Genomic DNA, 13,093 nt, shown 5'->3' with positions numbered 1-13,093 from the left:
AAGGCCTCAGACTCCACCAGCTTGTATGGTAAAAGCTGGCGGGCTAAGAATTCCGACAAGCCAGCTGTCAGACGCCGGGCAAGGGGGTGACTCTGTGAGATTGGCTTCTTATGCTCAAACATTTCCTTGACAGACACCTGACTGTGGGCAGGTGAGCAGGAACTGCTGAAGGTGAGAGGCGGAGGGGCGGGTTGTTGATAGGGGGCATGGAGGACAGCAGTGGTTGACGTGGCTGAAGATGCTGGACCAGGAGGAGGATGGTGGCTTTCAGTTTGTGTGCTGCTTTTACTCATGTGTTGATCCCATAGGCGTTTGTGATGTGAGATCATGTGCCTTCGCAAAGCAGTTGTACCTAGGTGGGTGTTGGACTTCCCACGACTCAGTTTCTTTTGGCACAGGTTACAAATGGCATCGCTGATATCAGAGGCAGACACACAAAAAAAATGCCACACTGCTGAGCTTTGCAAGGACGGCATTCTGGTGGTGGCAACAGCTTGCGTTGATTGGCGTGCTGTCTGGCTGACCTCGGGTGCCGAATCTACATGCTGTCTGACTGCGCCACTAGCTCCTTGCGATGACCTCCTCCCCCTGCTTCCAACTCGTCTCCTCCTCCTCCTCTCTGTCTCCCCATCTGAACTTTCCCCCTCTTCTTCTGCTCTTCGAGCAGGCACCCAGGTGACATCCACAGACACATCGTCATCATCAGCCGCTTCACTTGACAACTCAGCAAAGGCAGCAGCAGCAGGTACAACATCATCATCATCATCACAATGTACGTCCATGTGTATAATGCTGCCTGACTGAGACATATCCCCGTTATCTACATCCTCTGGCACTAATAGTTGTGCATCACTTATTTCTTCCAACTGATGTGAAAATAACTCCTCTGACGGATCAAGTGAAGCGGCTGTGGTGCTAGTGTTGGTGGTGGTGCCGGCGGGCTGGCGAGTGGTAAATTGAGAGGTGCCCGAAGCTGAGCTGGAGGAGGATGGTGCATTAAGGTTCCCAGCGGAAGCTGTAGACGATTGGGTGTCCTGTGTAAGCCAGTCAACTATGTCCTCAGAATTTTTTGAGTTCAGGGTCTGTGGTGGCCTCTGAACACTGGGCATTATTCTACGGCCTAAGGAAATCACAGCACCACGACCACGACGGCCCTTGTGGGGTGGCCTGCCTCTGCCTGTCATTTTTTTTTTTAATGTGTTGTACTATGAGTGCAAGGTGCTGTGCCACCCTATAGGAGTGTTGGGCAGTGGGTACAGTACACTCTGTGGGCCTGACAGTCACTGGCACCCAGGCAACTGCAATTATAAAAAAAATATATATTTTTTTACTTTGCAAGCTGCTGTGCCACCTTATATATCAGTGGTGGGTGGGCAGTGGCACAGTACACTCTCTGTGGACCTGACAGTCACTGGCACCCAGGCAACTGCAATTATCAACAAAATATATATTTTTTTACTTTGCATGCTGCTGTGCCACCTTATATATCAGTGGTGGGTGGGCAGTGGCACAGTACACTCTCTGTGGACCTGACAGTCACTGGCACCCAGGCAACTGCAATTATTAACAAAATATATATTTTTTTACTTTGCAAGCTGCTGTGCCACCTTATATATCAGTGGTGGGTGGGCAGTGGCACAGTACACTCTCTGTGGACCTGACAGTCACTGGCACCCAGGCAACTGCAATTATAAAAAAAATATATATTTTTTTACTTTGCAAGCTGCTGTGCCACCTTATATATCAGTGGTGGGTGGGCACGCAGTGGCACTGCAGTGGGCACAGTACACTCTGTGGACCTGACAATCACTGGCAGCCCAGGCAACTGCAATAATAAAAAATATTTTTTTTTTCAATTTGCAACAAGATGCTGTGCCACCGTATATATATCAGTGGTGGGCAGTGCACTGCAGTGGGCACAGTGCACTCTGTGGACCTGACACAGCACTCACTGCAATTATGACAGAGGGAAAAAAAAAATATTTTTTAAAATGCAAGGTACTGTGCCTGTGCCACCCGAAATGAGTGTGGTGTGCACACAGTACAGTCTGTGGTGGGTCTGTGGCCTCTCACACACAGCGGGCAGGCAACTGCAGTGTACAATAGATATATATATATATATATATATATATATAAAGGAAAAACTCAATTACCAGCCCTTAAAAGGGCCTTTGGGGACACTAGATATATATATATATATATATATATATATATATATATATATATAAAAATAAAAAATTCTCAATTACCAGCCCTTAAAAGGGCTTTTGGGGACACTAGATATATATATATATATATATATATATATATATATATAAATCCTCAATTACCAGCCCTTAAAAGGGCTTTTGGGGACACTATATATATATATATATATATATATATATATATATATATATATATATATATATAAATCCTCAATTACCAGCCCTTAAAAGGGCTTTTGGGGACACTAGATATATATATATATATATATATATATATATATATATATGTATATATATAAAAAAAATACACAAATACCAGCCCTTAGAAGGGCTTTTTGGGGTGCTGTCAGGATGCTGTCCTTACAGCAGTAGTGGACCAAGAACACTGCAAGACCAGGAACACTGACTAACTGTCCCTAGCTTAACAGCAGCAGCAGCAGCTCTCCCTGCTCTCACTAACACACACTGCTTCAGAATGATCTAAGATGGATGCTGCCCTTGCTTATTTATAGGAGGTGGGAGGGTGTGGGAGGGAGGTATGCGGATTGGCTGGAAATGTGCCTGCTGAAATTCAGGGTCAAAGTTTGCCTCAATGATGTATTATAGGGGGCGGACCGAACATCGCATATGTTCGCCCGCAGCGGCGAACGCGAACATACTAAGTTCGCCGGGAACTGTCCGCCGGCGAACAGTTCGGTACACCTCTAGTCTCCATATGGTCACATTTTGCTGCTTAGAGAAGCGTCACCTGCTGCACATTTTCAACCTGGAATCCTCCACCGTGCGCTGCAGTCTCTCACAGGGTCTCTCTCTCCATGCAGCTTGAGCCTCGTACCTGCCTGCACCAGAACATGGACTGGGCACCATCAACTTCGAGGCTGGCCACACCCCCTCCCAGAGTCCAACCCAATCAAAATGCATGCCTCAGCAGGCTCCGCCTCGGGGATGTTCTGCAGAAGTAGCAGCAAGTGTTCTGATCTTCTGCTCCGCAGATCGAGACAGCTGGCAACCACAGAGGCCCCTCCCCTCTCCACTGTACATACAAAGGAAAGTTAGCTGCTAGCCGGAGGGAGATCCCACGGCTCACGGGCACCGCAGAGCTGCCGATTGCCCCCTTCCGCCCCTACTGAATAGTGAACTAACGGCCTAATCTACAGGGGGAGATGCCGGGTCTTAGGGTCCCCCCCCACATTGGCGGAACACCATGGCCCAGTCGCAAGTGCGACTGTCTAATCCTACCAGACAGGATGCAGCAAGGGAGCGGGACTGGGAGCTCCACTGATGCTCTGACCCCCGCCCCCCTCTAAACTGGCAGGGGAATACAAAGGTCTGGGGGCGGGGCTCCCTCTCCGATCACTGCTCTCCCTACAGCCGCTCTGATCGAACATACAGGATGCATGGGGCGGGGATCAGAGCATCAGTGGAGCTCCCAGTCCCGCCACCTCTCTGCTGGCTTGCTCGAGAATGCAGCCTCCGTGCGCTCTGCATCATCGGGGGCCCCAAAGCGCGGGTTTAAGTGGCAGCTGCTTTGGGCCCCTCAATAAAGATTGGGCCCTGGGCAGTTGCCCCGGTTTGCCCTATGGTAAAGATGGCCCTGGTCCCAAGGGGCGTGATTCTGTCAGGGGGTGTGGCTTGTTAGATCATCACAGAGACATACGATCCTACATAGCAGGATCGCATAGCCTCTGTCATGATCTAAGGGAGAATAACAGGCGGCTGTGTTTACATCAGCCGTCTGTCTTTCTCCCTCTCCTGAGGGAGATTGCGAGTGACCGGCGGACATCGGAGCCGCCGGTCACACGCTCAGGGAAGGCAGGGAACGAGCAGCGGCGCGCACTCGCCCCTACAGGCTTGCGGGCGAGCAACATAGGTCTATGTCGCTTTGCCCAGGAGCGGCTGACTGCCACAGTAAATAGTCGTGTGGCGGTCAGCAAGTGGTTAACAAGTCAGCAACCAACAGCCATGCTATGTGACACACTGTGACAGAAAACCTGCTGACTGCTGTCTGTGTGTAATCATAATGCTGATAATCTTAACCTGCCAGTGTTGCTGCCTGTTATCAAGGCTTCTTTCACAAGGAGCGGAATCTGCTTCTTCAGCGGGGGATCTGTCCGCTAATCCCCCAACGAGCGAAGTGGGCAGATGACAGATCCATGTCCACTCAGCTTATGCACAGCCCGGTGTTCCGTGAGAATAACCTACCCCGTAAGAAATGTCTAGCCTCGTCACTTCCTGTCAAGGTACGTCACAAACAGCTGAGACGCTGGCAGCCGCTTCCCAGTGCGCTTGCGGCTGCATGAAGTTATACAGGCAGGTCCAGGGAACTGTTAAAGCAACGATCAAGGCGGCGGGTCCAACAATTCCTTATCTAATCTACAATGCGGCGTTTTCATCTACAATACATATAAATTCCTTTACATAGCGACGGCGGGTCCAACAATTCCTTATCTTTCTAATCTACAATGCGGCGTTTTCATCTACAATACATATAAATTCCTTTACATATTAAGTAAAAGAATTCCTTATCCATTTACATATTAATTAAAACAATTCCTTATCTTTCTAATCAACAATGCATATAAATCCCTTTACATATTAATTAAAAGAAAATAATGCAGGGCTGCTCTACTGATATAAAAGTATTTCTATATATATATAACTATATATATATAATTATATATATCGCCGCTTTAATTCCTGGAGCCGAGATCAGGCATGCGCAGTAGAAGTGTGGGACGTGCTCTCCAACAGCTGATGTATGACGCGGGTTCAGCTGTGAGCATGCGCAATGGGGAGCGGCTCAGCAGGAACTGACAGGAAGTGACGAGGGTAGGCATTTCTCACGGGGTAGGTTATTCTCACGGAACACCGGCCTGCTCTAAGGATGGCTGGTGTAAACAAACTAGTTGTCTGTTTACACCCAACTGTCCTCCAATCCGATCCACTAGAGGGGAACAGATTCCCCTTCCATTTTGGTTAGCGGATCAGATTGGTGTAGGAAGGTGTAAATGGACACAAGTTAATTTAGATTCTTTGCTCTATAGTAGTGAATGGAGGGTCAGAGCAAGACCGCCTGTAAAATGGACAGGCAGACCTGATTAGACCTGTCGTGTGAACCCAACCCTAACATTTTCCCTTTATCTGCTTGCCACATGCCATCAGTACATTTTCTGCAGAAGGGTGGTAGAGGCAGGCTGGATTACATACATGTACGTCATCCAGCCTGTTCCAGGTTAGGGACACGCATGCGTGTGCCTGCTGCTAGCCCACTCTGTCATTGGCTACAGCCGAATGTTGTCAGCTGGTCCTGGCGAAAGATTTAGGGCCGAGACATGCTGATCAGCTGTAGCCAATCACAGCACAATGTCCTGTGTTTACAAACACGGGGCTTCATACACAGATCAGAAATCTGGCTATTGAAAAAACAGCCAGATCTGTTAGTAAAAGCAGCACATGTTAACCATATGACACTTGTTAGGCACACAGTTAACCCCTTCATTGCCCCTTTATGTTAACCCAGCCAGTGGCATTAATATAGTGTACACTATACAGTAATTTAGCTGATCACTGTTTTGGTGTCACTATTGATATAAGTCAGTAAAGCCAGCCATAGATGATTGCAATCTTGCCCAGGTTAGCAGGGACTGGCTAAGGCAGGCTGATTGTACCCAAGTAATAGGCCAACATAGGTACAACCTGCCTGTCCGATTTTTACATGCGATTATGGTTTCAAGGCGGGGTCTAGGGAGGGACCAGGGGTGGGGTTAAGTGTGGGGCTGAAGGGGGACCCATCAGGTAGGCTGTACGAGGCCCCATGATTTCTATCAGCAGCCCTTGTAGGGATTAACTAGAATAAATGCACTTAGCTGTTAAAAATATATGTATGTATATTGCCGAAAAACCACTTTGATTGTTTGGACACCCTAAACAAGGCTAGTAATTTCTAAAATACTTAAGCCATTTTTCAATCTGTAAAGGTAATCAGGAAAAATAAATTTCATTTTTTCAGGTAACAAGGCACATTCCAATAAAAGGCAGCAGTATTCAATAAATGAGCATTTGATACTATAACATGCTTGGTAAGTATAGTATACAGTGCATTAAATTCAGAATGTTTTGCAACATTATATAAAAAGAGAAGCAGAATAATATTTTATGCCATTCTATGAGGAAGTGAATCCTAAAAAGACGTTTTTAATGTTATTTCCTCTTTTGATGTTGTAATACACATTATGCTGCAGTTGCATAATATTACCGACAACTTGGCCTTCACTATGCTTAAAAAATAACTCCACTTTTGTTGAGAAAAGAACATTCCCCTCTGGGGGGATCTATGTACATTACAAGGTCTTTAACCACTTTACGTCTGCCTGCAGTAATATTACTGCGGCAAAGTGGCTCGTTATCGTCTGATGACGTAGTACTACGTCGTCAGACACTCCCCTTTCTCGGTGGCGCGCGCGTGCCGCTGGGGGCTCGCTCCCGCTGTGTTCAGTCACAGCGGGAGTCGGGCCAGGGGAGGAGCAGCGGTGATTGCCGCTGCTCTTCCCCGATCGTCGGGGATCTAGTGTGGAGATCCGCCTGCTTGTGTAAACACAAGCGGGCGGATCTCCTAAGTGACAGGCAGGGTCAGATTGCAGGGTTCAACATAGCTAAACCCTGGATCTGTCCTTGTGTCACATAGTCACCTCCCCCCACACACGTCAGTAAGCACCAGGCATACATTAACCCCTCCCTCTCCAATAAAATTAACCCCTTCCCTGCCAGTGTCATTTTTACAGTAACAGTGCATATATATACATAGCACTGATTACTACAGTAATGTCACTGGTACCTCCAAAAATGTCAAAAATGTCAGTCAAGGGTCCGATCTGTCCGCCGCAATGTCGCAGTCCCGCAAAAAAAATCGCAGATCGCCGCCATTACGCGTTAAAAAAAAAAACACCAAAAATGACAGAAATCTTTCCCTTTGTTAGTAAACGCAATAACTTTTGCGCAAACCAATCAAAATACGCTTATTGTGAATTTTTTTTACCAAACATAGGTAGCAGAAAACAAATTGGCCAAAAATGTAAAAAAATTTTGATTTTTACATTTTTTTGGGGGGAATTTCATATAAAAAAATGTGAAAAATATTGTTGTTTTTTCGAAATTTACGCTATTTTTTTGTTTAAAGCGCAAAAAGTAAAAATCACACAGGTGATCAAATACCACCAAAAGAAAGCTCTGTTTGTGGGAAAAAAAGGACATAAATTTTGTTTGGGTATGGCGTCGCACGACCGCGCAATTGTCAGTTAAATTTGCACAGCGCAGAATCGCAAAAAGTGGCCCAGACGTAAGACAGCAAAATCCTCTAGTGGTAAAGTGGTTAACAAACTGTGTTGCAGATTCCTACCTTTTGTTATTCTGAAGAAATCCCTGTGTGTTCCTCTGTTCTGAGTGGGTCTAATGGGAGTGGTTTCATAATTATCTATCAGCTGTGACAGCTATAGGGTTCCAATGAGGAAAGCTGCTGGGCCTGCATTCCTTTAGGCTTGATACACACTATACAACTTTTGTTGGTAGATTCCCTTTAGATTAAAGCCCCGTACACACGCGTCGAAAATTGGCAGGGAATTTTCGTCCAACGTCCGATCTGCCAATTTTCGGCTTGTTAGTATGATGCTTCCGACAACCGACTCTGACTTTTCGGCCGAAAAAAATCTGGTGTGCAGACTATAAAATTTTTGTTGGCCGTCAACACAACGGCCGATTTTCCGTCAGTCAGTACAGATTTTGACAGGGAAAAATCTAATGAGCAAGTCTGGGCATGCTCAGAGAAGAAAGAACACAAAGAAAGCAAACCAACACATGACATCACTTCTGAAGTAGAATTTTGTTGGGCGAGAAAATTCGTGTGCAGTCTAGGCACATTCCAACCTACAAAACACCACTCTGGACAAAAGACGGATGATCGTTCGGCCGATAATCGTTGCGTGTGTACGGGGCTTTAAGCCCCGTACACACTATCAGATTATCGAAAGATCTGTCGTCCGTTTTTTGTGGCATGCTAGTCTCATGTGGAAAGTGAAGAGGTTATTTTCATACGAATTTTCCCGTACGACAGAATTCTACTTCAGAAGTGATGTCATGTGTTGGATTTTTTGTATGTGTTCTTTCATCTCTGAGCATGCCTAGTCTTGCTCATAAGATTTTTTCCCATCGAAATCTGTACTAATGAGACGAAAATCGGAGGTATGTTGACGGGAGGACAAAAATTTTCAGAATTTTGTCAGCCGAAAAGTCGGAGTCGGCTGTCGAAAGCACAATACTAACAATCCGAAAATCGGCAGATCGGTCGTCGGACGAAATTTCCCTTCAGATTTTCTTATCGTGTGTACGGGCCTTCACCTTCAACTATGTAGTGCAATGGCCTGTCTGATTGCATACAATTTGAAAGTGTTTAGTTCTGACCTCATAGTATATGGTTTTGGTAAATCTAAAGGAAAAAGTCTTCAGAAAATTGTATAGTGTGTATCCAGCTTTAGAAGTGTTCCTACTGAGAGTATCTCACCAAAAATGACATTTTTAATGCAGGGGATGCCAGAAATCGGACTATCTTAGTGCAGACTTATGGGAAAATTGGTGAGCCAATCACACAAGCAGGAAATTACATTTCTGGGGTGTGGTCAGTACACATTCTGTGTACAGAACAGCTCCAGGTAGTCATATTGCAGGGATCCTCAAACTACGGCCCTCCAGCTGTTGCGGAACTACACGTCCCATGAGGCATTGTAAAACTCTGACATTCACAGACATGACTAGGCATGATGGGAATTGTAGTTCCTGAACAGCTGGAGGGCCATAGTTTGAAGACCCCTGCCATATTGCATTGCATTTTCAGAAAATTATAACAGCTGCAGTTTGAAAAGGAAAGGTAATTTTTAATATCATTCAATTACAATATGATTTGTGTTGCAATTGTATATGCTATATTGTTTTTTCTTTATTTGCCATTTTTTTTTTTTTCTCACGAAAGTGGAGTTACCCTTTTAACGCTTATTCACATCATGACATGTGGCAGCAATGTGTTCCAATATGTTTTCAAATGTTCTGCATTTTTAAAATCTACTATTTTATAGAGTTAAATGTCTCTATCAGAGCAATGCATTAAAAAAAAAAAAAAAAATCAGTATGATGTCCAGCAACACAGCTTGAGAAATGTTACATTTGAAAGCCTTTTTTTCTGCATTTATTAATAGATACAAGGTAACTTGATCGGTGTTAATGCACTGGTATAAATGCATTGGCTCACAAATTGTAATTTATGTGGATTTGGCACAATTAGAGCAGTTACTTATAATAAAAGTCAATTAACCTCCCTGGCGGTATGATTCTTTCCGATTTTAGGTGCTGAAAGGGGTACCATTATTTTGCATGTAATTCTTAAGAATGAGCAGCCCAAACCAACTATTTACATATGATTTTTTTTTTCTGTGCGTTCTTCTTTATAACATCTTGGATATGATAAAGTTTAAAACACAAAATCGTAAATTATAATATAATAAATAACTATAAATAAGTTAAAGTATGTATGTATGTGTGTATATGTGTATATATATATATATATATATATATATATATATATATACACACGTATACATATATTATATATATATATATATGTGTGTGTTTGTGTATATATATATGTGTGTGTATATATATATATATATATATATATATATATATATATATATATATTTATATATATATATATATATATATATATATATATATATATACAATGCCTTGCGAAAGTATTCGGCCCCCTTGAACTTTGCAACCTTTTGCCACATTTCAGGCTTCAAACATAAAGATATAAAACTGCTGTAATTTTTTGTGAAGAATCAACAAGTGGGACAAAATCATGAAGTGGAACGAAATTTATTGGATATTTCAAACTTTTTTAAGAAATAAAAAACTGAAAAATTGGGCATGCAAATTATTCAGCCCCTTTAAGTTAATACTTTGTAGCGCCACCTTTTGCTGCGATTACAGCTGTAAGTCGCTTGGGGTATGTCTCTATCAGTTTTGCACATCGAGAGACTGAAATGTTTGCCCATTCCTCCTTGCAAAACAGCTCGAGCTCAGTGAGGTTGGATGGAGAGCGTTTGTGAACAGCAGTTTTCAGTTCTTTCCACAGATTATCGATTGGATTCAGGTCTGGACTTTGACTTGGCCATTCTAACACCTGGATATGTTTATTTGTGAACCATTCCATTGTAGATTTTGCTTTATGTTTTGGATCATTGTCTTGTTGGAAGACAAATCTCTGTCCCAGTCTCAGGTCTTTTGCAGACTCCATCAGGTTTTCTTCCAGAATGGTCCTGTATTTGGCTCCATCCATCTTCCCATCAATTTTAACCATCTTCCCTGTCCCTGCTGAAGAAAAGCAGGCCCAAACCATTATGCTGCCACCACCATGTTTGACAGTGGGGATGGTGTGTTCAGGGTGATGAGCTGTGTTGCTTTTACGCCAAACATAACATTTTGCATTGTTGCCAAAAAGTTTGATTTTTGTTTCATCTGACCAGAGCACCTTCTTCCACATGTTTGGTGTGTCTCCCAGGTGGCTTGTGGCAGGGGCGTAACTACAGGGGTTGCAGGGGTTGCGGTCGCAACCGGGCCCCATGCTCCAGGGGGCCCTATGCGGCTCCCCTGTACACCTGGATAGGAGGGGCAGCAGGGGCCGCATGTAGAGAAATCACTGCCCTCCTTTTTCCTCCTGTAGCTGCAGGGGGAAAATGGAGGAGATTGGTTCCTCTGTATGCTGCCCCCGCCACTCCTCCTATCCATCCAGTTCACTTGTGTTCTGCTGTCTCTGAGCCCCTGTGTGCTCCCCTGGTCCCCCCCCCTACTGTGCTTCCCCCCCCTACTGAGCTTCCCCCCCCCCCACTGTGCTGCCTCCCCCTACTGTGCTCCCTACCCTCTCCTGCCGGCTGCTGCAGGGGATGTGTCACAATAGAGAACCAGGAAGGGGTCGGTAAATAGGTAATTTACCAGCCAGCTCCTTCCTTTTCTCAATGGACAGAGTCATAGTCAGTGACATTGTAAAAAAAATAAAATAAAATGATAAAAAATAATACAATTAAAATACCAAAAAAATAAAACCAACTGACACCAGTGGGTGAACTTCCAGGATCGTAAAGGTCACACTTGCAACCGGGCCCTGGCATTCCGCCACTGTGGGGAGGCCCCAACATCGCAGGAAGGTGGCCCAATGCAGAACTTGTGAAAGGGTCCCGCAACGAGAGTAAAGGGCCCCAGGATCAGTGGGAAGAGTCCCAGGCTTGAAGGGAAGGGCCCCGGCCAGGGGTCTAGGGGGCCCTTCATGGTTTCCTGCACCGGGGCCCTGAAGGTTCTAGTTACGCCTCTGGCTTGTGGCAAACTTTAAACAACACTTTTTATGGATATCTTTAAGAAATGTCTTTCTTCTTGCCACTCTTCCATAAAGGCCAGATTTGTGCAGTATACGACTGATTGTTGTCCTATGGACAGAGTCTCCCACCTCAGCTGTAGATCTCTGCAGTTCATCCAGAGTGATCATGGGCCTCTTGGCTGCATCTCTGATCAGTCTTCTCCTTGTATGAGCTGAAAGTTTAGAGGGACGGCCAGGTCTTCATAGATTTACAGTGGTCTGATACTCCTTACATTTCAATATTATCGCTTGCACAGTGCTCCTTGGGATGTTTAAAGCTTGGGAAATCTTTTTGTATCCAAATCCGGCTTTAAACTTCTCCACAACAGTATCTCGGACTTGCCTGGTGTGTTCCTTGTTCTTCATGATGCTCTCTGCGCTTTAAACGGACCTCTGAGACTATCACAGTGCAGGTGCATTTATACAGAGACTTGATTTCACACAGGTGGATTCTATTTATCATCATTAGTCATTTAGGTCAACATTGGATCATTCAGAGATCCTCACTGAACTTCTGGAGAGAGTTTGCTGCACTGAAAGTAAAGGGGCAGAATAATTTTGCACGCCCGATTTTTACGTTTTTTATTTGTTAACAAAGTTTGAAATATCCAATAAATTTTGTTCCACTTAATGATTGTGTCCCACTTGTTGTTGATTCTTCACAAAAAAATTGCAGTTTTATTTCTTTATGTTTGAAGCCTGAAATGTGGCAAAAGGTCGCAAAGTTCAAGGGGGCCGAATACTTTCGCAAAGCACTGTATATATATATATATATATATATATATATATATATATATATATATACATAAAAAGTACAGTAAAACTGCAGGAAAGGGCACTGGGGGGGGGGGGGGCAAACTAATGTGAATTTATTTTATTTTGTAATGTATCAGTGTGTTTGGTGTGTTTTACTGTTTGAATTTGAGCATCACGTCGCAGGAGCCGGAAGTCGGGGCACAGAGCATCGGGAGGAAGATCTGGCCGCTGCACACCGCCGGGATACATTGCTTGATCTTGGGGACAAGGTGAGTACCCTCTCTTACAGGATACAGGTTACCGCTTTTGGCACTGAAATTTAACCCAGAGCCACACTAGGGAATACCGCTAGGAAGGTTAAAGGATTGCCATGTTTACATCAAATTCACCATTTTGAATGGAATTTAAAAAATAAAAACGATTAGAGGTTACCTTTGAAATGTATTAGGTATTTGTACCTAAACAAAAACAAAATGTAAAGCCTCTTTTTCATACAGCCCGATTTATCTGCTAAACATATTATGTATGCACTACTAGACATTTCATAACGACTTCTACATCAAGAGTTATATAGCTTTTTCGGGAACCCTGGATTCAGAGGGAACTTGTGTTCTAAGCAAGAAACTTTCATTTCCCAATTTTGCTTTCAAGAAACCAAAACAAATATATATAT

This window comes from Pelophylax lessonae (genome assembly GCF_965119305.1).
Source record: "Pelophylax lessonae genome assembly, chromosome: 2".
Lineage (NCBI taxonomy): Eukaryota > Metazoa > Chordata > Amphibia > Anura > Ranidae > Pelophylax > Pelophylax lessonae.
This window is presented reverse-complemented; position numbering follows the sequence as displayed.